We start from the raw sequence: 27,970 nt of genomic DNA, 5'->3' as shown, positions 1-27,970 counted from the left end.
TGTTGGCAATCTCTCTCTGTGTCTCTCTAAGACACACACACAAAAAGATTTATTTCAGATAAATTTATGTACAGATTAGATGGATAGATGTTAGAATGTATCTTCTGTGTGTGTGTGTGTGTGTGTGTGTGTGTGTGTGTATTCTCTGTATATATATATATATATATATGTATTCTCTTTTTTTTATAAATATATACATATATATATATATATGGGGGGGGGGCTCAAGTGAGTGAGGGGCAGAGAGAGAGCGAGAGAGAATAATACCAGGAGGGGCAGAGAAAGAGAAGAAAGCAGAGCTCACCCAATGAAGGGCTCGAGCTCATGAACTGTGAGAGATCATGACCTGAGCTGAGTCAGATGCTTAGCCACTGAGCCACCCAGGCACCCTGTATATATATTTTTTAAATCTCAAAAGAAACTAGGAAATTATACAATACCCCTTCCTAAACAATTTCAAGTGATTCTTAATTTTTGACATAAGGTTACTTAGGCCTCACACCTTCTCTAACAACAATAGACTTGCATTTAAAATATCTTTTTCGGGAGCACCTGGGTGGCTCAGTTGGTTAGGCATCTCACTCTTGGTTTTGGCTCAGGCTGTGATCTCATGGTTCGTGAGTTCAAGCCCCACGTTGGGCTTTGCCCTGACAACAAGGAGCCTGCTTGGGATTCTCTCTCCTCTCTCTGCCCCTCCTCCCACTTGCGTGCACTCTCTCTCCCTCCAAATAACTAAATAAACATTTAAAAAAATAACATAAAATACCTTTTCCAAATTAGCTATTTTTTGTTATGTTACTGTGTCTCTTTTCCCTTTAAATGTGAGGGTGTCATTGAAAGTTTTGGGGTCACTGGTAGGAGAAGGGCCGTGGGAATCACAGGCTCCGGTGTGCAAGGGGACTTTTGAGATGGGGTACTCGTGCATCCTGGTTTGCCGTACACACATCCTGTCCAGTTTAACATTCGTCCTGGAAAAATTGTCCCAGTTTTTACACTAGATTTTGTGGTTTCCCTTCTTAAAGCTCATTTAGTTCAATATTCTCCTCTTAGATGAGAATTGAAGGCCAGAGAAATTAAGTGACTTTCACAAGACGTTTCCAGCCGAGTACCCCTGCTTGCAGAAACGACAGTAGGATTTTCACCGGAGCAGGCTTCCTCCTCCTCGAAGGAGCATCCAGTTTCTGGGGGACATATTGCGAGGCCCTTTCCAGAGTGGAGTGCGTCAGCCAGTTATAAAGGCAGTCCTGGCAGTAATCGTGGTGCCGTAGGCTAACGGCCCTGCCCCTTCCCCCCAACCCCCTACAAGACAGTGTTACTTCACGCCAGCTTCCCCCTCCAGTCTTGCTTTTCAATGACAGAATCTTATTGTACAAACGCTTAGCTACGTCGGGGCCCCCATTTGAATCACTTCCAAGTCCTTCACGTATTTATTTCCTCAAGTAACATGTAAGAAAATACATTTTCTCAAGGTGTGTCTAACGATTTTTATGTGTCAACATTGAAAAGAAAACTGGCTAATGATGCTAGGCTGGAGAGATGAACAGTGGCCAGAATGCAAGGTATGAATGACGAAACCAGGTTTAAGTTTGAGACTGTGTGTTAATGGCGAGCACCTCACTCACCGTGGGGTCCCTTGTTCCTTCGTCAATGATGGGGCAGAGGGTCTCATTTAATTAAACAAAATTTCGCCTTCAGAGCAAAACCCTAAAAAGCAATCATTTCTCTTTGCTGATAGTTTCTTCCTCTTTGCCCTGACCTGGATTAATAACCAGACCTTGATCTTTGTTTTAACATTGACACTTAACATGTGCAGGCACGTGGCCCAAGAGCACCGGGCAGTCCTTGCAAGGAACAGGGAAAGCAGGAAACTTCCTTCGACACATCCTTCCTCTGTGTGGAGCCAGCAACTGGAGGCTGCTTCCCAAAGCTGCAGGGAGGCTGCGTTCGTGAAGAGGGGACCAGGGAAGGAGCGAGGGAGTTCTTGCTCTGTTCCTAAGAGCTCTAACTGGGACCGAAATTGTCCTATGGTAGCGCAAGCATTGCTTCAAGACTTGAAAGAGTGTCATGTGCGTTTCACAGGCCGCTTCATTTTTCCAAATCCATTCAAACACAAGATTTGTATATATTTAGAAGGCTTACTTGTTTAAATGCTCACTGAGGATTAAAAGAATTCTGGAACCTCCAAGCCCCTGCTGTGTTATGTTACTAACTCACTGGCTGTTGTGAGGGCAGATTTTTTTTAGCCGCCCAAGCTTCCACTGCCAATGGAAATAAGCACAGAGCTGGCTTCTTTTCCGGGATCTAATTAGAATTAAACTTCCCAACTGGTGGCAGAATAAACACCGAGATACATACGCTTTCATGCAGGCTATTTCCTCTGTCTACAAAGCCTTCCCATCACTTGCCGTCGGTCAGGATCAAGCTCTTGATTTCCCCCTGTGGAAGTTACCAGTGCCTCTCCCGAAATCCGGCAGCACTTTATCTCTGCCACCTGAGGTTTACAGCCTTACAGACTGTATATCTTATTTCTTGAATTAGAAAGAAAGCTCTTCGAAAGAAGAACCGTGTTTTATGCATCTACATGTCTCTCCAAAAACCTAATGCTCTGCTTGGCACATAACAGGTGCTTAGTACATAAGTATTGAATAAATGGAAGGTAAATAGAAAGTGTTTAATTAGGAGCACCTGGGTGGCTCAGTCCGTTAAGTGTCTGACTCTTGGTTTCAGTTCCAGTCATGATCTAATGATCTAACGGTTGTGAGTTCGAGCCCTGTGTTGGGCCCTGCGGTGACGGTGCGGAGCCTGCTTGCGATTCTCCCTTCTCTCTCTCTCTCTCTCTCTCTCTCTCTCTCTCTCTCTCTCTCTCTCTCTCTCCCCCCCCCCGCCCCTCCCCCACTCATCCTGTCTCTCTCTCTCCCTCTCAGAATAAATAAATAAACATTAAAAAAGAGGAAAATGCTTAATTATAAGAGAGAGAAATACTCCTTATTTCCTCTGAGGTTTTTTTTTTTTCTTTTTAAGTCTACTTTTTTTTTTTTTTAATGTTTATTTTTGAGAGAGAGAGAGAGACAGGGTAGCAGCTGGAGAGGGGTGGGAAGTGAGGGAGACACAGAATCTGAAGCAGGCTCCAGGCTCTGAGATGTCAGCACAGAGCCCGATGCAGGGCTCAAACTCATGCACCTCGAGATCATAACCTGAGCCGAAGCTGGACACTCACCCGACTGAACCACCCAGGCGCCCCTAAATCTACATTTAACACTGTAGACGTTTTGACATGAGCTAAAGAAGGATTCAAAGGAACTTTCTCTTAGATGTCTTTATATGCCTGAGATGCTGGTGGTTGTCCTATGAAAACTAGAAATAATTCAGTAATTTGAGGTCATATAGACAGCTTCTCATCCCCGCCCCCCCCAAAAACGTAATGAACTCGCAGTTACCTGATTGTTCCTCTCTTGACCATAGTTGAACCAGTGTGTGTAAGTTGAACGTGTAAGATCAGGAAGATGGTCTTGGCCCCTCTTGAGCAGAAAGCATAAAAGTGGCATGCTTACATGCATTCCAATCTTTCGCATGATGCTTTTTACCTGTTCCTTCTTGTTTTACACTCTTGTCAGTCTTTTAGGTAAGACTAGCATTTTTACTCTAATTAGACAATTACACATCATGAGGCACTAATTTGTTAACCTATGTTCACAAATCATTTCATTACTACTGCCGGCTTTGATGTGCTGTTATTATTCAGTTATGGGAGTAAATAATTCGACAGCTAACAGGAAGAAACTCATTATTTTCTGGGAGATATTGTTGTTATTTTCAGTGTTTTAAAAATACTTTAATCAAAACTTTAAAAAAATGCTTTAATCAAAACTTTTAATAAATCTGACATAGTGTTCATAATCGTAGTAAATAAACAGTATTCATTGCTTTAATATGAACAATTATTTGGGGGCCAAATACTAGCTCCTGAATTTCATGATGAATAGATTTCTTAAAAAAAAAAAAAAAGAAAGAAAGAAAGAAACATCCCCCCACCCTTTCATGCTGGTTCACATCTCCCGTGATGGTGTAATTTATAAAATGCAGCTTCTAATATTGATTTGTGAGGCACTTTGATGGCCGGAGATAAAAGCAGCAATTTCCTTCCTATTTGGTGCTGCTATATACAGTTGCTCAAACTTTCTTGATCTTCTAGTACCGTTAATTCCATTTGGTAAGCACCTTTGCTCGCTGCCACATCCTGGGAGCCGTAGGTACTTCCGGGTTCCCTCTGTGGCTCTTTGGTGACTAGAGAAACAAAGCTGCCGGGTGCCAACTCCCATCAGGTTTCACTACTGCTTCTGCTAACAGTTTGCATCCAGGATCAATAATATCATTATGCATTTATGTGCAAACATCACAATTACTTTAGGCAATTAAGTTCTTACCTTCTCTGTACTCCTCCAGTAATAACATATCCTAAGGAAGGGGCATGCCTGTCATATTATTAAGAGATAGCTATGTGAACCTTGTACTGATGTTATTGACCCATGCTGTGGCCATTTCTCACATAGCATCTGCGACTACACTGTGACTCATTTCTCTTCGACTACACTGTGACTTTCTCTAGGGCTGAGACGGTGTCTCTACCCCTTGGCGTCTCTGTACTACCCAAAAAAGCACCCGGCACACCGTAAGTAGGCTGTCGAAGAAATGTTTGTGGGCGCCAGGGTGGCTCAGTCGGGTAAGCGTCCCACTTAGGCTCAGGTCACGATCTCAGGGTTCATGGGTTCAAGCCCTGCTTCGGGTTCTGCGCTGACAGCCCAGAGCCTCGAGCCTGCTTCAGATTCTGTGTTTCCCTCTCTCTCTGCCCTTCCCCTGCTTGTGCTTTCTCTCAAAAATAAATAAACATTAAAAAAAGAGAAAGAAATGTTTGTGGTTGGTGTGCAATAAAAGTGATTCAGTGAATAAAGTAACCTTTCTCCTAGTAATTGGAGATATGGATAGAATGATTCCTTATTTTCCTGTAATGCTAAAATACCCTCCTCCTAAGCTTTTCCTGAGACTTTCGGGTTGACACCACATGTTTCCTCTGAGTGAAAACTCACTTTCCAGTGACAGCAAAACACCCTAGGTGAACGCTAATCCAAGGCGTAGAAATGCAGACCTTCCCCCACGTCCCTTCTGTTAGGATTACAGAAAAGCTGATCCAGTGGTATTTTTGCATTCTTTTATCCCCCATCCGTCGGCAGCTGTACCCATAGCCCATGCTTACCTTCTGACAGCTTCTGTCTTCCTTTCCTCCAGAACAGCAGGCGAAACTACATATAAGCAGGAAGAGGTGAAGAGAGCCATCTCACTCTTGAAGGTTTTGATGGGAAGACTCTCTCTAACATCCTGTCTGTGTTCAGCGGCATTAGGCGTAGCCCCTTATAACAACAGCAGGGGAACGGTGCCGTGATTCCTTCTGACAAAAGCACGGAGACCAGGATGCTCTAGCAAACACGAGGCTGGGGCAGCCTGGAGGCACAGGGCGAGCCTAAAAGCCTTCTTGGTTGCGAACAATTGGTTCCTTGGAATTGCAGTCGGAAACATCTTTAAATGATGCTTTTTTTTAAGTTCATGAGCCACAGCTTACAATAGAGGGACACTATCCTTCCTGGTTTGGTCACCTTACTGGGGCTTTTGAAAAGGAGGGCCAGATACACATGGCCTTGAGACAGCCTCATCAGAGAAATCTAACAACCCGCTCTGTCCCCTCCTGTGTCTGCTTCTTCCCCACCAGCTCTTCCTTCCTGCATCCTAATTTGAGGGCAAATAGTAGTATCAAAATACTTGACCAATCTCCTCTCCTAGTAAGGGAACGTTAAAGCAATAGGGAGCAGCTTTTACCTGGTCCCTGAATACAATTAAAATGATTGCTTCAGCTGATAAGATCTAGTTTTCCTCTTTTTCAGTAAAAGGTAAACACCTAACCAACCACATGAATAAATGAAACCGACTACATAAATAAATACTAAGTATTAATAAATGTAGACACAAAGTTATTCTGAGTGTTATGAGGTGAGGAACATTCCCGATTCTTCATTCTTATTTATTTATATAGTGGGGTTTTGACAACCTCCTGATTGTCATTTTCAATGTCATAAGCTGATTTGTAGTTAGGTCTCACTTTGGAAAGTGCTTATGTTTGGAAACTTTTCACAGATTAACTGAATTAGCTAGAGAATTTGCTAAATCTCTTGGTCTCAACTCAGCTGAAAAATCTGCTTGTCACTGAAGAATTTCACTCTGATCTACAAATGGAGAGGTACTTGTGGAAGAGGGGCTGAGATGGAGTCCACACACCTGAGTGCTTCGCGATCCGTGATGGTAAAAATGCAGACCACCCCGCCCCCCGCCGGCATTCAGAATCAGCTCCTTTGGGGTCTACTGAAAGCAGAACCTTAGACAAGGATTTGGGTGCCAGGAGTTTATTTGAGAGGTCATCCCAGTAGCGCACTGGTGGGATCTGGAGGAAGGAGACAGGGAAGGAAGGAAAAGCCAATAAAAGGTATGTTAATGAGAGGCTTATCACTGTGGATAACCGGAACCAATCCCAAGGGAACCCGAGAGATTTTTTGAGACACACACTTCGTCATTCTCCCACCAACAGACAAGAAAGGTGTAGTGGTCATCCATCGGCTCGTATTGCTCGTTGGTTGAAGGCTGCTCTTAGAAGCATCAACTCCCTGACACTTGGGGTGCATACAACATGCTTCTGTGACCGAAGAAAGCCATCAGGCAGAAAATCACAGAGGTATCGGGACAGGAAGCCATCTGTGTGCATGGAGCTGGTCACAGAAGCTGCAGCTAAAGGAGAATATATGGGCAGGGCCCCAACAACGTCTCCTGTCACCAGAATCGCTGGAGATGGGGCTTGGGAATCTGCATTTTTAACTCCAGATGATTCTGATCTTCAAATAAATTTGAGAATCACTGATCCCAAATGCAATCTGATGAGGTTATTTCCCATGCTTTACTCCCTTTGGAGAATCCAAAGCCCTTAGTATGACATAAACAGTCCCGCAGGGTCTGGCCTATTCCTACCTCTACGGTTACATCCCCTGCTCTGTCATTTTCCTCCCCAGACTCTGCATCGAGGCCTCAGTTTGCTCGCACTTACCTGCGAACCAGGCTGTTTTACGCTTCTGCCTTGTGCTCAGAATGTTTCACCTGCAAGTAACAGAAAACTTAACCAGCAGCGGCTCAAACAAAAAGGGATTTCTTTTTCTAACGCAGCAAGAAGTCTGGAGATGGGCTGTTGTTGACATTGGTTCCATGGCTCAATAAAGTCAAGGCAGAAGTCTGATTCTTTCCGATTTGCCTTCATGGTTGCAAGCAGCTGCTGCAATTCCAGGTACCACGTTTGTATTCAAGTCAGGAAGGGGCAGCACCAAATAAGCAAAAGGTCTCCCAGAAGGACCAGCAAAGTTGTTCTCTGAATGCTTCATTGGCCTGAACTATGCCACGTGGCTACCCTGAGCAGCAAAGGGATAAGTGGATATGGTAGCCGTTCCAGACTCTATACAGGAGACAGAAAGGCAGATGAGGGTTGGAGAGTTGGACATGGGATTAGGTTAGTCGTCTCTCATCCTGTTTGCCCAGGGAATACCTATTTAACTTTCGAGATGAATTTTTCCCCTAATATTTCATTTCTAAACTCTCACTCAAATCGAAAGCACTACATATTATGTACCTGCCTACCCACCACCTAGCTTCTATAAGTGACATTTTGCTATATTTGCTTTAACACATCTCCGTTTATCTGTGCATTCCTCTATCAATCTGTCCAATCCATCTTATTTTCTGGATGCAATTCAAAATAAGTTGCAAATATCAGTACACCTCCCCCTAAGTGCTTCACCATGTATGTCATTATCTAGAGTTCAATATTTGTTTAGAGTTCTTTTTAAGGTGAAATTTACAAACAACAAAACACACAGATCTTAACTGTACCATTTGATGAGTTTTGACAAATGCACATATCCATCTAACCAAATCCCTATCAAGACATAGAATCGCAGGGCGCCTGGGTGGCTCAGTCAATTGAGCATCCAACTTTGGCTCAGGTCATGATCTCACGGTTTGTGAGTTCCAGCCCACATTAGGCTTGCTGCTGTCAGCCTGCTTCAGATCCTCTGTCCCCCTCTCTCTCTGGCCTTCCCCTGCTCATGCTGTCTCTCTCTCTCTCCCTCTCTCTCTCTCTCTCTCTCTCTCTCTCTCACACACACACACACACACACACGCACACACACACACAAAATAAATAAACATTTTTTAAAAAGATATAGAATCCCCAAAGGAAATTCTGTCATATCCCTTCCTAGACAAGGGACCACCGTCCCCCCAAAGGCAACTACTGCTCTGCTTTTTTTCATAGCAGATTAGTTTTGCTTGTTCTAGAACTTCATCTAAGTGGACTCATACAGTACATATGAGTAAAAGTAGTCTTTTTATTTAAAACTTGAGACACTTGGAGATGGTTAAGAATGGACTCCTTTTAGTATCTTTTGTGCATTCACAGGCTTCCAAAATAGTACCTCTAACATTTTCCTTTCACATATTATTTACCCGTTTATCTTTCCCTTGTAGTATGTGATTCCTTCAAGGGCAAAGATCCTTTTTATTAATCTTTGTATTCTTAGCACAGCTCCTGCAGACATTTAATAAATGTCTGTTGAATAAGTTGATGAGGGAACAGATTAAAGTTACTGGATTGGAGTAGGCTAGTAGCAAATTTTAGCTCTTTTCCCTTCCTTTTGTATAGCCCTTAACCCATTTCATTACAGTTACCTGTGTGGGCATCTGTCTTGCCAGCTAGATGTGCCCAGCTTAGGCATGGTTGTGAAAGAGCAGACCTAGCCCGGCTGACTAGTGACTATGTCCCCGACATGGCTGCAGAAAGAAGTTCCTGCTTAAACCTCAGAACACGCCTCCTCCCCTTAAGTAACTTACCGATTGATGCATTCTTCCGAAGTCTGAGGTGGGAGGAAGGGGAGTGTGAGAGGCGTGGAAAGTGTGAGTAGAAGAGGGAGGGCTTCTCTCAGGGAGGGGCCAGAGGCAGGAGCCCTCAACCCTGTCCAGGCTTAGAATGACCTGGGAGCATTTTACCCCTCCCCAAACCAATTCATCAGAGTCTCTGGGGATGGTGTTTGGTGCTAGGTATTTATATAGCACAGCAAGGCTGACAGCCAATGGTTAATAAGTGACCAGTGGGAAACATTCTGTATACACTGAGGCCAAACATGTTAGAGATCCTCAGACACAGTGGTTCTTAAACTTCAGGTGCATCAGAGTCTCCTGGAAGACTTGTTCAAACACAGATTGCTGAGCCCCACCCCCAGAGTTTCTGATTCAGTAGGTCTGTGACCACCAGGCCCAACATTTGCATTTTTAACAAGTTCCAGGTGACGCTGATAATTGCTGATCTGGGACCACACTTTGGCAGCCAATCGGCTGAGTCCACAACCCTTCCCCAGCCAATCGGCTAAGGCCATGATCTCTATAAAACTTTTGTGCTTTTGAAACTCGCTCTCCCTCTCCGGCATCTCACCGCTGCATTGGTGCAGGTAGGAGATTGAGCTCGAGCTAGCTCGAATAAAGGCTCTTTGCTTTTGCATCGGACTCGGCTCCCTGGTGGGCTTTGGAGATCACGAATTCTGGGCATAACAGTTGTACCTTAGTCAACTTTGTAGCCTAGTGCCTGGCACAGTACTTGGTGCATAGCATATGTTGCTTTGAAGGTACGAATGAGCACTGTGATTGTTCATTATATGGCTGGCTTCCTGGTGATTCTCCTCAGTTGGTCCTCTCTCTTGGCAAGGGGGTCCAAAAACCTTTGGTGAGAATGGGAAGATGATGTGATGCATTTCCATGTGTCACCGCTCCACAATTGGTGGTCTGGACTATGGAGCGGACAGAGTGGGTCTCTGTGGAGCCTTGACCATGAAGCCCTCTTCCTTGGTCCATATACTTGAGGGCTAGGAACCCTGTGTTGGTAATGCACACCAGAGTGCTAACTGATCACTGAGATGAGGCTGGTAAGGGCTCCCAGGGTGGCTTGCATTTGAACTGGGGTATCTGGGCATCTCATACTCTGTGGGAGGGACTTGCCTTACTATGCTTCCAGGAAATTTGTATTTCTTCCCATCCCATGTGCTTTTCCTGGATTTCCAGGGGGTACTGTTCCCCATTCCCTCAGACTGTCAGGTCCCCCTGGTGGACCTTCATTCATTCTCATATTCTTCACTTCTTGGAGAAATACATTCCAAGGTGAAATGCCTCTTACAGAAGTGAACCCTTTCCAAAAGGAGACTTTGCATTTGAGGCACCATCTTGGGTCTTTCACCAGCACATGCATTTAAGGGTGAGAGTGGCAGTTTCTTGGCTGGCTACTCCTTATAAGACTGGTTCCCCTCTCTCCAAGCACCATGCCTCCTGCTGTCCATCTTCATTTGACTGCCTTTTTTGGAGCCAAGGTCCAGATTAAATTAATATGGCATGATCTTTGTCCTTTATACCAAAGGGGATACAACATTAGCTCATTGATAGAACCTGGGTCCCGCAGAAGGAAGTGGTCCTGCAGCCTGGGGTATTGACCTGAGCATCAGACCTGAGTCCTAGCCCTGGCTTTGCCACTGATTCTCTGTGTTACTTTGGGCAAGTCATTTCCATGCTTTGAGCCTCAGTTTCCCCATCTAGGCCATGTCCTAGACTCCACCTAAAATCACTGCCAGGTCTGCAATTATGAGAGTCAGGTTCAATTTGAAATGTCAAATTTAGGTTCCACATGAAAAAAACCTCAGCTGGCAGATCAATAAGGATTCCAAAGAAGCCATTTTTCACCTGGGGGTGCTTCATTCATCATTATCTGCCCTAATCATCTCGTCTTGAGTGCCGGCCCTGGGCCGACAGATCTGCCCAGCTGCACAGCTCTCGCTCTTCTGGATGGGCAGCAAACCCCGGAGGAGGCCAGCTCAGTTTGGCCTGGCACAGAGTAAGACGGAAGTATTAATCAAGCCAGAAGTGGCTGCTGGCAGGAGATCAGAGGGTTTTGTCCAGGTTCGTTGAGTGAGCAGAGCGGCTGTGGGCTGAGGCCGTGTGTTAAGGAAGGTGCAAGACATGAAGGCATTTGTGTGACGGCAGCCACCCCAGCATGCTCTACACAGGGACACAGTGACCGGAACACCTTGTCCGTACTAATGAAGCATGGAGTGCCATGTGTTTGGCGTTAACGCAGAAGGCTACCTAATGGATTAACTTGGACAGCTTGTCTTCTCAAAGTGAGGAACGTGGTGAGTAGAATGGAGGGCCAGAGTGCCGGCCAGCTTCGGGAGCGGAAGCCAGCGAGGACAGAAACACTGAAGTCCCTCCGAGCTTCCTGGAATGCCTTTCCCCAAACCAGAGCTCAGACGCAGAGCTGCTCCCCCTCTCACACACCATCCACCCGTCTCCAGACTATGGTTCTTAATTAGAAGGAGTATTTTGGATGCGTGTCATATCCTGCTTCTGGTAACAGCACTTCTCCACTGTCTGTTGCATGAAGTGACTTTGTAAGGACCTATTTCAAAAGCTGGAGTGCAAAGGGAAAAGTGGTTTTCAAAGCGAAATGCAGTGGAGGAAAGACTTAAAAGAGGAAGTCAAGCATTCATCTTTATCTGAGCATCTCAACCATTTCTTTAGTATACATTGTTATTAAGCACAAATGTACCTAGTGCTTTATGGAATCCTGATAGATGAACGTCTAGGTGATTAAAAAGGGATAAATCCAGGGGCATTTATGCCTTCTACAAAAGGACTCTTCACTTTACTGAAGCTTGCCTTCAGGTGTTCTTTTTTTAGACGACTTTTCTGGACACCTGGGTGGCTCAGTTGGTAGGCGTCCGGCTTCGGCTCAGGTTTGTTCTCATGGTTCGTGGGTTCAAGCCCTGTGTCAGGCTCTGTGCTGACTGCTCAGAGCCTGGAGCCTGCTTCAGATTCTAGGTCTCCCTCTCTCTCTTCCCCTCCCCCACTTGTTCTCTCTCTCTCTCTCTCTCTCTCACAAAAACAAATAAAAACATTAAACTTTTCTGAGCGCTTAAAATACGATGTGATTTACACACCTCAATTGATTCAATTCTAGTTCAACCTAACTTTAAACCATTTTCCTGGAGGCAGGAGGAATGCCTGTTTCTCTCTCAGCATTCCTTCTCTCCTTTCTTCCCATGCCCAAGGAGCCATGCCATTGACTGGTTCTGGGTTTGCTAAGGGGCTGGAAGGTATAATCAGCCTGGAGGTATAATTCAACCCCAGAGTTGACAAATGAAAAATGGGGCTCCCAGGGAGACGACACAACTTCTTTGAGATGATCTACTAAGTTAGTGCTGTTTTCACTCCATAATATCTCCTCACTGCAGTCCCTTCACACTTGCCTTTCCTAAACTATATCCCCAGCCTTTCAGACTTGTTAGGGAATTGTCCCTGGTGAAAAAGCAAACCCAGAGGGTTAACACACACAGCAGCTACCATTCATTTTCAGCCCAGTGAGAATTAGTTTACCAAGCAGTTTTGGGGGGCTAAGGAGTGGGTGGAGGCAGGGAGTCAACTGGCCAGAGGACATGGGGTCAGCCTGGAAAGTCACACTGGATTGAGAGCAGTTTGGATGTCTGGAGGAGAAGGTACCAGAAGAAAAAGGGGAGGAAAGCTGGAAAACAAAGTTTGCTTTGCTCATTGCATATTTTCAATATGTTTTTGTTTGTTTGTTTTTTTTTAATTTATTTTTGGGACAGAGAGAGACAGAGCATGAACGGGGGAGGGGCAGAGAGAGGAGGAGACACAGAATCTGAAGGAGGCTTCAGGCTCTGAGCTGTCAGCACAGAGCCCAATGCGGGGCTCGACCTCACAAACCCAGCAAGATCATGACCTGAGCCAAAGTCAGATGCTTAACTGACTGAGCCACCCAGGCACCCCGCATTACATTCTTTGATTGCATGTGCCTTAGACATTAATTGTGCTTTGAAACCAAACACTGAAATTGCTGTCCATTTTATGGTCTGCACATCCTCATCTGCCACTCTGTCTTCAATCCATTGCACTTCTGGCTTCTGGCTCCCATTCTCAAGGTCACCAATGATCTCCATAGCAGTGGATGTATTTTTTAGTTCTTATAGCATTTAACCTCCCAGCACTACTTGACTCAGTTCCCTCATTCTTTTTTTTTTTTTTTAATTTTTAAAAAATATTTAGTTTTGAGAGAGACAGAGACAGAATGAGAATGGGTTGGGGCAGAGAGAGAGGGAGACACAGAATCCGAAGCAGGCTCCAGGCTCTGAGCTGTCAGCACAGAGCCTGACACAGGGCTCGAACTCACAAGCCGTGAGATCATGACCTGAGCCGAAGTCAGATGCTCAACCAACTGAGCCACCCAGGTGCCCCAGTTCCCTCATTCTTGAAAATCTGTTTACCTACCATCAGACCAAGTCCTTCTGCATTCTTCCTAGCTTTTGTACACTCTTTCTCTCCTTTTAGAGTCTTCTGCCTGACCATTAAATGTCAGAATTCTCCAAGGCTCTTTTTAGAACCCTCTTTTCTTCTCACTTTATGATCTGTCTCTCTGAGCAATATTTCCTTGTCCACATCTATGGCTCTGCGTGAGAATGACTCACAAGTTTGTGTCCCCAGCCCAGACCTTGTCTTCTGCCTCCTGTGATCAGCCCAATGTGGCCCTTTTGTTGGGTATCTTAGAATGTGAAACTCAACAAATCTCAAACTCATGATGTTCATCCCACAAACCCGGACTTCTTAAAGTACTTTCCATGGTGCAACCATGGACCTAGTTGCACAAGCCTGGAATGTTCAGTGGGGGTTGCCCTTTACTTCTTCCTTCTCACCCCCATATTCAATTTGTCCTCTACTCTCATCAAGTTTACCTACTAAACATCTCAAATTCATCTGCTCTCCCATTTCCACCTCCACAGTCCATCCTCTTCCACGTGGACTTCTACAATATTCATCTAACTATTCAATCACATCCATCTTGGGCTCCTTCAATGTGTCTTCTACATCAAATCTGAAATAATCTTCCCAAAGTACAGCTCAAATTGTGCCTACCTCTCCCCATGTTGAAAGCCTTTTTTGGCTTCTCATTGTTATTAGAATTAAAATTTAAGGGGCTCCTGGGTGGTTCAGTTGGTTGAGCAGCTGACTTCAGCTCCGGTCATGATGTCGCCGTTCATGAACTTGAGCCTCACGTCGGGCTCTGTGCTGACAGCTCAAAGCCTGGAGCCTGCTTTGGATTCTGTGTCTCCCTCTCTCTCTCTGCCCTCCCCGCTCATTCATTCTCTCTCTCTCTCTCTCTCTCTCAAAAGTAAATAAAACACTTAAAAAAAATTAAAAATAAATGAACAAACATCAAAAAAAATTAGAATTTAAAACATGGGCACCTGAGTAGCTCAGTTAAAGGTCAAGCTCTTGGTTTTGGCCAGGTCACGATCTCATGGTTCATGAGTTTGCACCCCCACATCAGGCTCTGTGCTGACAGTGCATAGCCTGCTTGGGATTTTCTCTCTCCCTTTCTCTCTGCCCCTCCCCTGCTCACACACACACACTCTCTTTCTCTGTCTCTCTCAAAAATAAATTTTAAAAAACAAAATTAAAATTTAAAACGTTCACGTAGGAGCAACTTCTTAATATTCACATTGAATTGCAGTCTTCCAGGCTCTGCCATCTAATCGCATGACTTGACCTCCAGTCACCATGTTGAGCTTCCTCCCACCCCAGGACCTTTTCACATCCTCTGCCCTTTGCCTGGAACATTGATCTTTCTCCTTTCCATTCACTTACCTCCTGTCTCCTCAGATCATTTTACTTCTTCCAGGAAAGCTGTGGTGGGTCTTGTTGACAAACCATATTCTAGGCTCCCAGAGTATCGTGTTCTTCTCCATTTCATTAAAAAAAACAAAAAAACAAAAAAACAACCTGGCATGTTTTTAAAAACCTGACTTTTTTAAAATTCAATTTAATTTTTTAATGTTTATTTATTTTTGAGAGGGAACATGCAAGCAGGGGAGGAGCAGAGAGAAAGGGGGACAGAGGAGCCAGATTGCATACGGTGCTGAGAGCAGAGAGCTCCATGCGGGGCTCAAGCTCATGAGCCATGAGATAATGACCTGAGCTGAAGTCGGATGCTTAACTGACTGAGCCACCCAGGTGCCCCTGCTTTTTCTTATCATTGTACCCCTAGCACTTAGGGTGGTGCCTGCCATGTGGTGGGCATACCATAAGTACTTCTTACTAATTGTACCTTGGTTTTCAATTATTGGGAATATTATTATGAGTCCAAGTTGGAATTCACCGGGATTCCCAACCTAGGAACCCCAACAGAGTCTATGACAGTATAAACTATTCTAAGTGAATATGCCTTGACAAACTAAGGTGCAACCCAAATGTAAATGTGACTTGACACTCACAAAGGAAACGGATCGCCCACACTTATCAACGGAAAGAATACACTAAAACCATTTTACTGCATTACCTAAATGAGGCAAAAACGTTCTGAAAATTTGAGGACTTTTTAGCCTCAAAATTGAAATTTATCAGACAGCTACACATACCAAATCTGGACTCTTCAGGTAGCAAATGTGAGGGCACTTTTCTCAGCTGATTTCATCTACAAGATAGGGAACAGCTGGGTGTTGAGAGCGTTCACTCGACTACATAGCTACTCTCCGGGTATAGATAGTTTGAGTACTTCAACTCTGGAGATAAACCGTAACTCTTGAGCTTGTATTCATTCTCCTGGCAATCTACAAGCAAATGTGGCCTGGGAGACTTTACCCTCCAACGAGAGTATATTTTTTGGAAACATTTCATCTGTCTGCGTGCTTCAACGTCCTTACCTATAAAATGGGAATGCTAAAACCTACCCTGCCTGCCTCAGGGTCATTGGGAAAGTCTAAAATAAAATTAACCAAAGGAAATTATCTTGTGAAGCCTAAAGTCCCACGCATGTGCAGCTCATTCCTTTTCGTAGTAATTGTTGGTATGATGAACATTCTATAGGCTAGTCATACCTGTAAATAGCCATGATAATTAAGTTATGATATTCATGGCCAGACACCTGCTATGGAACAAGAAATGTCTCTCAGATGACTTGGGGGAGAAAACCAACAATTAGGAATCCAGAATATTTCTAGATTTAGCATTTTGTTTTCCCCCAAATGGCCCTTTTCTGTCTTTCCAAAGAATCCTGCTGCGTCACTGAGAGGAATGGATTTTTCTTAGTCAAAATTAAATACAATAAGTTGATAGTGGCCATGTAGGTCTTCACACATAATGCTTGGCTGCTCTGAGCCTCGATTCAGCTGTTGGTCCTGAATGGGGCTCCGGCCCTTTAGGCACACATTCCACTAAAACACCGCGCAAATCCTGTATTTTAACCACACATGCCAGGTTTCAGGGAACAGAACTCTCTTTAATTATGAAACAGTTTGCACATTTGCTGGATGCACATGAGGGGCTATTTTATAAAGGCACAATTATCAGAAGCAAAAAAGTTTAAAAAATAACTCCCAGAGAGATGAATCTGGAACACAGTAAGAGAGGAGACAAAATCGTATGAAGAGAAAGGCCTAGAGACCCTCTTGGCTGAATCCTGTTGGTTCAGAGTTTTGCACCTGTCAGTGTCTTTTATTTGCTTCAGTAGAAGATATTTCTTCAGGCCTGTGGACAACTCTGAAATTGCAAAACAGGCGTGGAAGCACATTCATGGAAATGTAATCTTGTCTTCCTCTAGACCGCGGGGACTATGAGCTATCCTGGGGTTCCACGTGCCAGAGACATGAAGAAAGCAGAGCGGTCCCAGAGAAAAGTCACCGTGGAGGAGGAGCTTCCGCCAGAAGCGAGGGAATAGGGGGAAGAAGTTCACATTTGTAAGTAATTGCAACAGCTGCCAGTAAATATACTGTCTTTCAGGGATGTGAGTTGATAATAAAGCCAGGCAGCTGACCCAAGCTCCCCGGGCAGCAGAACAGAGGGGAGGCAGCGTCCTTTATTAAAATACAGCCAGGGTGTTCGAGGTTAGGCATCAGGAGAAACTTATTGAAGGTAAACCTTGTCCATTTCTGAAGGCATCAGCACCATAGTGTGCGTTTGAGGCATTTTAAACAATGGAATGGAATAGAATGAGGTTAGCTTGTTTGGAGACCGGGAGATTAACAAAAAAAAAAAAAAAAGAAAAGGTCAAAAAGGTCAGACGGTCTTCTCTTCAGCTGCCTTCTCTTTCTTCCAAGGGCACTAAGTTGGGTGAACTGGTGTCTGTGTGCCTGAGTTCAAAACCAGACCACCATTTATTGGCTGTGTGGCCTTAGACAAGTTACTTCGTCTCTCTGTGCCTCAGTTTCCTTCTTAGTCAAACAATGATAACGATAGAGTGTTCCCTCAAGGACCATTGTGAGGAGTAAATGAGGTCGCCTATGGAAAAGCCTTTAGTGCAACACCTTCCAGGAAGTAAGCACTTAATACACACTGGCTGCTATTATTATTTTGTTACTGTGTTCGTTTTGGCCTCCTCTCCACACACAGTCCACGTCTCTAAACCCAGTCGCATTATGGTCCTATCCTGGCTTCCCTTAGGCTCCAGGGTTGTGCTTAAACCATTTGGGCATGTCATATCCACCCAAACCCAGTGTGGCACTCATGGTCTCCCATGCCAGCTGACCTTTTCCCCCAAAACATCCAACATTGGTCATCAATACTTCTCCTAGACAAAGACTTTGGAGTCCCCTCGTTCCCCATTGCTATTTTCCCAGCTCTTTAAAATGCCCTTTAAGGGGTACCTGGGTGGCTCAGTCGGTTAGGTGTCCGACTTCAGCTCAGGCCATGATCTTGTGGTCCGTGGGTTTGAGCCCCACATGGGGCTCTGTGCTGACAGCTGAGAGCCTGGAGCCTGCTTCAGATTCTGTGTCTCCCTCTCTCTCTGCCCCTCCCCCATGCATGCTCTGTGTGTGTGTGTCTCTCTCAAAAATAAACATTAAAATTTTTTTTTAAAATAAAAAAATAAAATGCCCTTTGATCTCCTTCACCGCCACCCTCTCGTGGATTTCCTGACTTCAGCAAGATTCCGGATCTTTCCCCCACCGTCTCTTTCTCTCCCCTACTCATCTTCACTATCTCCACTGCCAGCTCATCCTAGTCTCCTCTTCCTACTCTAATCTTCCTAAAATTCCATTTTGCCTTGGCAAGTCTCCCGCTTAGGAGCCAAAAATGACATCCAACTGTCACTGCAGTCGAATTCAGGCTCCTTTTTGGTGTGCTGGGAATGTTTTGGATTTGGATCTGGAGGGTGCTTCCATGGCGTGTGTTATCAGTCTCCTTACGCTGCTATAACAAACACCACAGACTGTGGGGCTTAAACAACAGAGGTTTATTCCTGGTCCTGGGGGCTGGAAGTCCCAGATCAAGGTGTGGGCATGGTTGGTTCCTTCTGAGGCCTCTCTCCTTGGCCTGCAGATGGCCGTCTTCACCCCGTGTGCTCACGTGGTCTTCTCTCTGTGTGTATCTGTGCCTGATCTGTTCTTAGGACTGTGTCCTATCCTCCTTTGCTTACGGGGACACCATAATGATGTCATTATGGATTCGGGCCCACCCTAATGATCTCACTTTAACTTATTTAGGTCCTTTAAGACCCTATCTCCAAATACAGTCACATTCAAAGGTACTGGAGGGTTCGGGATTTCAACATGAATTTTGACAAGGAGACAGCATAATTCAGCCTAGAACAGTATATGTATGTGAAAATTAATCAAAGCACACTCTCCATGTACATGTAGTTTACTGTACCTATATTATACTTTGGTAAAATAATTTAAAAATTGGCAGCAGTAACAATAAAAAATCAACGTCCTTTTCTCGACCTCAAATCCCATTTTCTCTTCTCGCTGTCTTAGACAAATCCTCGATATCCTCCTCACTTTCCTTGTCCTCTCCATGCATTCATTCATTTACCAACCACCATGTTTGTTTCTGTGTTTACACTCATACCTTTCCTCCCCTCCATAACCTTTTTTAAAAATTTTTTTTAACGTTTATTTATTATTGAGAGACAGAGAGACAACGCATGAGCAGGGGAGGGGCAGAGAGAGGAGGAGACACAGAATCCAAAGCAGACTCCAGGCTCCGAGCTGTCAGCACAGAGCCTGACACGGGGCTCAAACTCACAGACCACGAGATCATGACCTGAGTTGAAGTCAGACGCTCAACCGACTGAGCTACCCAGGCGCCCCTCCATAACCTGTTTTTAAAAAAGTTTATTTATTTATTTTCAGAGAGAGAGGGAAAGCATGACTGGGAGAGGGGCAGAGAGAGAAAGAGAGAGAATTTCAAGCAGGCTCTGCACTCTCAGCGCGGAGCCCGACTCAGGGCTCAATCCCATGGCCCCGGGATGATGAACTGAACCGAAATCAAGAGTCAGAGGCCCAAACAGCTAAGCCACCCAGGTGCCCCTTCCCTCCATAGCCTTTAAAACCTTTCGGGGCTCAGCTCAAATTCTATCTCCTGCACGTACAGATTTGTTCACATGCACTCTGTTTCATTCAGCATTTATGGAGTGTGTTCTATGTGCTGGGCTCAACGTTCTGGAATATTGAATGAGAGACATGTGCCCCAGCCTGATGGAGTCTGCCATTTGTGGGAAGACAGATGAGTAAAAATCAGCGAGCATTGTAGTTATGAACACCGGGTATCTCAGTCCTGTTCAGGATGCTTTAACAAAATACCACAGACAGAGTGGCTTAAACAACAGACGAACATTTACTTCTCATAGTTCTGGAGGCTGTGGAGTCCAAGATCAAAGTGCTGGCAGATTTGGTTAATGGCGAGAGCCCCCTTGCAGGCTTAGAGAGCTGCCTTCTTGCTGTGAGTTCTCATGCTGTAGAGACAGCGCCCTGGCATCTCTTCCCTGTTTTAGAAAGGTGTTAACTCCATCCTGAGGCCTCATGACCTCATCTAGACTTAATTACTTCCCAAAGGCCCTACCTCCAAATACCATCACATCATCACATTGGGGGTTGGAGCTTCAATACAGAAATTTTGGGAGAGCTCAAACATTTAGTCTATAACTCAGGGCATAATGTGAGCACAGTCACCAGAGACCATAAGGATGAGAAAGATTAGCCAGATAAGGGGATGCAGAAGAAAAAATGCATTCATGGGGAAAGCCTCTTGCAGACGTTCTGGGATGAATGAAGGCAGGCAGATTAGGGAACTAACCGCAAGTAACTTAGTGTTTCTGGGGCATAGGGGCATGAAAAGGGGTGATGGGAAAGAGAGTGCTGAGGCTGAAGAGGGGCTCCCAGGAGCTATTCAGGGGACTTTGCACTTTACCCTGCAGGCAGTAGTGGGTCACTGAAGCCTGAGAGTCAGTCAAAATCGCAGAGTAGAAATTTCTCTTTGGCAACAAAAAGGAGGATAAGTTAGGGGTGACCCACTGGACGTTCTCTCTAGACTCTACATCCTGATTTAGAATTGAATGGTCTATTTTTGCTCCCAGGCTCTAGATTTCAGTCTCCTACCCAAGTATAAGCTTGTTCAGGACAAGGACCCTATTTTTGCAGGTGCCCAACATTAGATCTCCATGAAAACTCCACAAGGATCCTCTTCTGAACTTTTTCTTCCCTTGCTATGATCAGATGTCCCTAGAACACTTTTCTTTCAGTAAAGAATGTTCTTCCCACACCATTACTGTACTTATTTTATTGGACTTTCTTGAGAATGTCCAGAAAATGGGCTGATGTCAAGTGTAAAGGTCATAGTGCTGTGGACAGTGACAGTTAGATGTAAAGCAGGCTTCTGGGACTTTAATATGCACACGGACACTGAGGACTCTTGTTAAAAATGCAGATCTACGGGCGCCTGGGTGGTTCAGTCGGTTAAGCGTCCGACTCTTGATGTCGGCGCTCAATGGTTTGTGAGATTGAGCCCCATGTCAGGCTCTGCACTGGCAGTGCAGAGCCTGCTTGGGATTCTCTCTCTCTCTCTCTCTCTCTCTCTCTCTCTCTCTCTCTCTCCCCGCCTCTCCCCGCCTCTCCCCCGCTCACACTCTCTTTCTCTCAAAATAAATAAATAAACTTAAAAAAAACCTTAAAAAATGCAGATTTGGATTCCGCAGGTCTGGGATGAGGCCTGGGACTCTGCTTCTCTGACAAATGGATGCAGCAGGTCCACGACCATATTTTGAGGAGCCAGGGTGTTGGGGGAAGAACACCCCAGGCTGAAAAACCTGAGGGCCTGGGTTTGAGTTCTCTGCCTTGTCAGGAAGTGGACGCAAGACCCGGACCCGGACCAAGTCAGTGAACTTCCCTGGGCCTCAAGCTTCCTCATAAGGAAGTCAATTGGGGCTTCCTCAAGCCCCAAACATAAGGAGTTTGTCCAAGTGATCTCTTTAAATTCATCTGCGATTTGGTGAGTTCCATTTGGCAAAAACATTTTGAGAGTCTTGAAGAAAAGAGGTATGTGAATTCAGTCCATTATAGTTATTAATGTTACTGAGAGAGGGGCCGTGGCTGGAGTTCCAGTGGATTAAAAAAAAATAATCCTTTAATCTTTCTAACATAGTCTCTCACCACTTGGCTGGGCACAACGTAGATTACCGCTTTGAATGCGCCAGGCTAAAACGAAAATCTCAGTCAGGATCCTCTTGCCTTTATACTCCATTTGTGGCCACGCTGTCTCGGATGCATGTTGAAATAACTTTTCAATCGTGAAACAAGCCTCCATTTACTTTAAAATAAATTTTCAAGGAGTTCTATGTAAACCCCAAATCCACCACGGTAGCCGGGAAAGAACAGGTGCAGCGGAGTGTGGATTTTTGAATTTAAACATCTCTAACTTGGGATTTGGTTGACGTGATCCCTGAAGGTCTCCGCATTGCTACTGTATGCGCCGAAAAGGGTGGATAATGAAGAGAGGTATAATCTCATTTGTTACGGAACGCTGTTTGTGACAGCTCATTGGAGCCACCACGCTGAAGGCCAATGGAGAGGTTAACCGTTTTTTTTCTTTCTTTCTTTCTTTCCTCCCACCCCCAAATACTGATTATTCAAAGCAGTGCAGGAGAATCAGAGAACAGCATCACAATAAGATAAAGGCAGTACTTGCTTTCAAATGTAATCCTTCTCTTCAGTATTAACAAGCTGCTGAGTAGAGGAACAGCACAGCACCGTCCTTGGGACCAGTGGGTTTCACTTAATTCGGACAAGGCGCGACAGGAGGGAGATGAGAAAGTGTAACCCGAGGGGCAGTCGTGTCAGATGCTGGCTGTGCCCGTGTGTGTTGTGGAAGGGTGAGGGGGTGGGAGAAGGACAGGCGGGAAGCCTGTTAGGGGGCTGGCTCCGAAAATGTACCATCAAGCCTCAAACAACTACTCAGCTCAGAAACATTCACATGCAGCTTTTAAGATGTTGGTCTTTTTTAATGAGTGAGTTTCAGGCAGTGTATGCAATTGTGGCAAAACAAAACAACAACAACAAAACGGAAATAGCGTGCCTTCTCTTTGCCAGGATTCTCAGCCCCCCCCTACAAGCGGGGTGTAAGTTGACGTGACAATAGTGAAAATGCTGCTATCTGGCGGGTCCCGGGAAACGTCGCCTTCCTCGCAAGCCCCCCCGTGCGTGCGGGAGCTCCTAGCGGATCTCGGCGCCCAGACTGCAGGACTCCAGCCCTCCACCCATGACTCCAGTTTCCAGAGAGCCCACCTGCATTGCTAGAGCTCTCTCACGTCCCACACTGCTCCTGTGGGGCCTTCCTCCGTTCTTCCTCTGGGTCATGCAGCCTCTCGGGTCCCTCATCCGGTGCAACCTGGGGCCACTTGGATGTTGCTTTTGTTTCTCTCCTTAGCACCCTGCCCAGCCACGATGCCAGTTGAGTTCCCTCCTCCTTGCCTTAAATCACAAGCTCTTCTTCCCAACCCTGCTCCTTCCAGGAAGCAGGCTGCCTCTCCTCTGTTCAGCCAGCCCCTTTCTCCTCCCTGGGTTTCAGTCCATTTCAATCTTACAGGGGTTTTTTCTCCAAAGCTTTTGCTCCCAATCTTACGGGGGTTTTTTCTCCAAAGCTTTTGCTCCCAAAACCAAAACCAACAAACAAAAAATAAGACCAGGCATGTTCTTGGGAGCGTTATATTTTTGCAATATCATAGTGGGAAAATAACTCATGTATGCATCTTTAATTTCTTCTTATGCTCTTTTAGCTTCTAGCTGTTGAGATCTAGAGAAGCAGTGGCCCGAGTTAACAGCAGAGCAAATGGACCCAGTGTACCCTTGTGAGCTGACAAACGGCAGCCTTGAGCTCTTGAGTGAAACATGATGGCATTTCCTGAATGCTGACTGTAGGAGAAGCCTGAACGGGCAGGCAGACCACGCGGGTCCGCCACCTTAGAGCTGTGGACGGTCTTTGTACCTCATTGAGCCTCAGTGTCTTCATCTGCAAAATCACCCTGCCATTCGGGGAGTAAGCTGAGATACTCTAGTAAATGTGCCTGAGAGTCCACGAGAATGTTCATCGATTCACTTTTTCATTGGTTTCTTCTCAATCAGCAAGGCAGAAGCACTGATCCTCGTCCAGTCTCCAGAAGGCTTTGCTGTTTGTCTGCCTTTGTAGATAGTCTTTCTTTTTTTCTTTTCAACAGAGAAAGAGCAAAAGCAGAGGAGAGGGGAGGAGAGAGAGAATCTTAAGCAGGCTCCATGCTCAGCGCAGACTCCAACGTGGGGCTCGATCCTATGACACTGGGATCATGACCTGAGCCCAAATCAAGAGTCAGACACTTGGGGCACCTGGGTGGCTCAGTCAGTTAAGCCTCTGGCTCTTGATTTGGGCTCAGGTCATGATCTCATGGTTTGTGGGATCGAGTCCTGCATCAGGCTCAGTGCTAACAGCGTGGAGCCTGCTTGGGATTCTGTCTTTCCCTCTCTTTCTCTTCCCCTCCTATACTCGTGTTCTCTCTCAAAATAAATAAATAAACATTAAAAAAAAAAAAAAAAAAGAACACTCAACCCACAGAGCCACCCAGGCATCCCTGCCTTTGTAGCTATTCTGAGCACCAAGAATCATTTTCACGGGGGTGTTAGAATAAAACTGTGGGCAGGACCCTGAGGAAGAAACCCTACCAGAGCCATAGTTCCACTTGCCGGGCCTGGGAGATCCCACCCCGCCCCTAGTCTGGGCAGGCTCAGAAGCGGGGAGCTTGCTTGTGAGTCTTCTGGGCTAAGGGGAGATCGATGTGCAAAGTTCTCTAGCCTCTCTCCAGTGCTACTACCTCAAGGCTGTCGATGTTATGTGGTAGCTGAGAGCTGGGTTCACGCCCTACTCCACCACTGGCTGTCCACGCGGACCTGCACAACCACGGCATAGCCGAAATCTACGCATCGAGCTCTGCTACCTGCCGGCCACCATGCTGGGTGCTGGGAGACTGTGGGGAACAAAAATCAAGGTTTCTGTCCTCACAGACCCCATGGCCGGGCTTAACTGCTCTTAGCCTCAGTTTTCTCATTTGTAATTTTTTTTTATGTTTTATTTTATATTTGAGAGAGAGAAAGAGAGGGAGAATATGAGTAGGGGAGGGGCAGAGAGAGAGAGGGAGACACAGAATCCGAAGCAGGCTTTAGCCTCTGAGCTGTCAGCACAGAGCCCGACAGGGGGCTCGAACCCTTCGAGCTGTGAGATCATGACCTGAGCCAAAGCTGGACACTTAACCGACCAAACCCTCCAGGCACCCCTCAGTTTTCTCATTTGTAAAATGGGAATAATAATACCTATCTCATAACTTTGCTATACGACTAAATGAGGTGACAGCCAAGGAGCTGAGGACAGCGCCTGTCACACAGCAGGTACCATGTTTTGACATGATAGCTCTGGTTATTTATTACAACTGTGAACACTGCTGTGTTTGTTTTCCAGGCACAAGAGTCATACCTATCAGTATCTAATGATTAGATCTGTGTTATGGGAAAAAAAACCCTAAAAATGTGACTATGTTTACATGTATTTAAATAAATGAAGGAAAAATGGCAAATAAAATGGTGGAATTAAAGGGGAAAAGAGAGAGCCTATTATGCCTTGGAATTATTTGAGTTGTTTAAACAATTATGCATTACTTTTTAAGCCAAAATTCAATAAAGTTTTAAAAAGCAAAAAAAATTTTTTTTAATGTTTTTTTTTTTTTTGAGATTGAAAGAGAGTGAAAGTGGGGAGGTGCAGAGAGAGAGAAGAGAGAGAGAATCACAAGCAGGCTCCATGCTATCAGCACAGAGCCTGATGTGGGGCTCGAACCCACAAACTGTGAGATCATGACCTGAACTGAAATCAAGAGCTGGACACTTAACCGACTGAGCCACCCAGGTGTCCCTCTCCAAAAATGTTTTTAAATAGCTAACCAACTGTGTCTCCCTCTCTCTCTGCCCCTCCGTGGCTCCTTCTCTGTCTCTGTCTCAAAAATAAACATTAAAAAAAAAAAAGGTGGGGGGACGCCTGGGTGGCTCAGTCGGTTAAGCATCCAACTTAGGCTCACGTCATGATCTCACAGTTCGTGGGTTTGAGCCCCGCATTGGTTTCTGACAGCTCAGAGCCTGGAGCCTGCTTCAGATTCTGTGTCTCCCTCTCTCTCTGCCCTTCCCTGGCTCATACTCTGTCTCTCTCTGTCTCAAAAATAAGTAAATATTAAAAAAAATTTTTTTTAAATAGCTCACCAATACCACCATGGGAGTTGATCAATCTATTGGATGGAATTTTCTCTTTCTAGGAATGTGGACAAGTGTCTCCAAAACAGCTCCTCCACAATGATCCCCCGACCCCCAGCCTCGGCCACAGGCATTGCTTTGCTCCCTGAACCCAGTGTAAAGGGCTAATGTTATTATTAGTCTGTTCCTTCTGTGATCTTCCGCCAGGCCAGAGCTACCCAAGCGAACAATAATCATTATCATCTCTGACAATCTGAGAAGATGAACTGCAAGGGAAAAATTGAAAAATTGCACGTGTGAGTTATATTATGTGTCTTAATTTTAAAGCCAAGATGAAACCACAGTGCACTGTAGCATACTGTTATTTATCAGAGGCAATTATTAGGAATGCCAGTTTGCATAGTACATATTTGTGCCCATAAAAACGCAGTACGTACTGACCCGTCTGGTCTCTGAATTCCAGATTGCTCTTTTGCCTGGATATCTTAATTTCTCCCAGGCCCCAGACCAAACCAGACAAGTGACAAAGAGCTATTTGCTCCTCTTGGTAGAGTAACAGGGTGTCCCAGAACAGATCTCTTTGTGGGCGGCCATGAGCGGCCTGCCAGAGTTCTTGGCCCAAGGAGAAGGCTGAGGTCACAGTTTGGAGCAGGGTTCAGGCAGTGTGCCAGACCTGGAAGACCTTCTGAGCACTCCCGGGGGATCTTAATGGGGAGGGGAATGCCAACAGGGTCAGAAGTCTGACAGTTATGCAGGTGGGATTTGGCACTAGATACAGCTGGGATTACCTACTAATGTAACATCATTTGTACCCCCAAATTGGCAAAATCTGGGAAGAATCTGGGATTACAAATTCAGGTGCGTTTTCCTCTTTTTTGGATAGTGCTTTATAATTATTATTAAGTTCTGGCAGGAGCGGGAGCTGGGCATTTTAAACAAATGCTTGCACTTTGCACATCCAGAAGTGGGGTTCCCATTCTTGAGGTCTTCTAGAGACCCACATTCTTCCCTCCTCACCCCTCTGTCATAGATCAGACAGGGAACCCTACTTTAATTCGGAAAGGGGGACTAAACTTCTCTCTGGCCCCAGATGACTTATCTTTTTCCACATTATAAGGCCTTTTCGGCCTCCAGTTTCCTACCTTTCGACTTGGGTATGACTAATTCTGTTACTCCTCCCTTCCCCCTTCCCTTTCCCAACCTCCAGTAGTCAGTACTTGGAGACAGTGCCAAGACCATTGCATGGGTTGGTTGACCTTGGCCTCATCAGCTTGCCCCACAGCCAACCACCCATCCCCACTCTAAATGCACCATAGTGAGGGAGAAGTTAGAGCTTGTGAACTCTAGGGAAACCTCTCAAATGCCAGAGTTTGGCTTGGTCCCTTATACTATGAAGCATTGACAAGCATTTAAAATTCCCCAGCACCTATATGATTTTTTAACAAACACAGGACGTTCAAGCTAAGCTCTGTTTCTGAGACCATGACACTCGTATCTCTTAGCACTACTGGGGTAGGTGAGGGAAAAACTTATTTATGCAGTCTTTCTGTGGAGCCTCAGACACATTCATGACCTCTGTGAGGATGCCTCTCCTAGACTGTATGACCACAGTTCCCTGCTATCGTAGTGTCACTCATTGTGGGCCACTGGCCAATGGCTACTCAGGCGCTATGGTAGCCTCTGTAGCCTTCAAGTGCAAGAAATGAGTCTCAGAAGCCTTCTAATTTTCCCATCTCTAGCCAAAATCTATGTATAATAAGGGTTATTTGAGGCCAGAGGTGAACAGGCCAAGCAAGTACCAAGACCTTTCTCTCAAACCCCAGTTCAGAGAGAACATCGAACTTGCATGTTATGTGTTCTGAGCCTTAGCAACCTCCCTCCAGCCAGAGTCAGCCTGGCCTGAATACCAAAGAGTGGTTTTATAATATTGGTGATTTATTACCTCCTTTTCCCATGTCAGATTACTCGCAAATGGTTATCATAACGTTAATCTTACATCCTTCCTCCGTCCTTTCCTTTATCAATTGGAGAAAGCCAAAATATTTGCAGCAGACACACACAGACAGCACTTGGGGCTAGATGTGAGGCAAAGCATGTCAGACTTTAAGGTTTGAAGATTTGGATTCCTACATCTCACTATTGGTGTCAGCCCTCAATATCTGACCTCTGTAGGCCAGTGATTCTGCTGGTCTGGGAATCACACTTGATAATCACTTGTCTAGGTCAACATGCCACCACATAGAACCAAA

General features: G+C 45.3%; 1 long non-coding RNA gene across 1 annotated transcript in view; it reads left to right on the top strand.

Moving 5' to 3' along the window:
• LOC122234610 overlaps positions 1 to 23,688 on the top strand; it is a 56,677-nt gene extending 32,989 nt beyond the window's left edge. The window contains exons 3-4 of the long non-coding RNA XR_006212455.1: positions 16,790 to 16,925; positions 23,237 to 23,688. This is a non-coding gene — a long non-coding RNA (uncharacterized LOC122234610). The remainder of the gene's footprint in view (positions 1 to 16,789; positions 16,926 to 23,236) is intronic.
• The last annotated feature ends 4,282 nt before the right edge of the window (positions 23,689 to 27,970 follow it).

Source organism: Panthera tigris, chromosome E3 (assembly GCF_018350195.1).
Source record: "Panthera tigris isolate Pti1 chromosome E3, P.tigris_Pti1_mat1.1, whole genome shotgun sequence".
Lineage (NCBI taxonomy): Eukaryota > Metazoa > Chordata > Mammalia > Carnivora > Felidae > Panthera > Panthera tigris.
The sequence above is the reverse complement of the archived record's forward strand: the minus strand, read 5'-3'. Positions and strand labels throughout refer to the sequence as shown.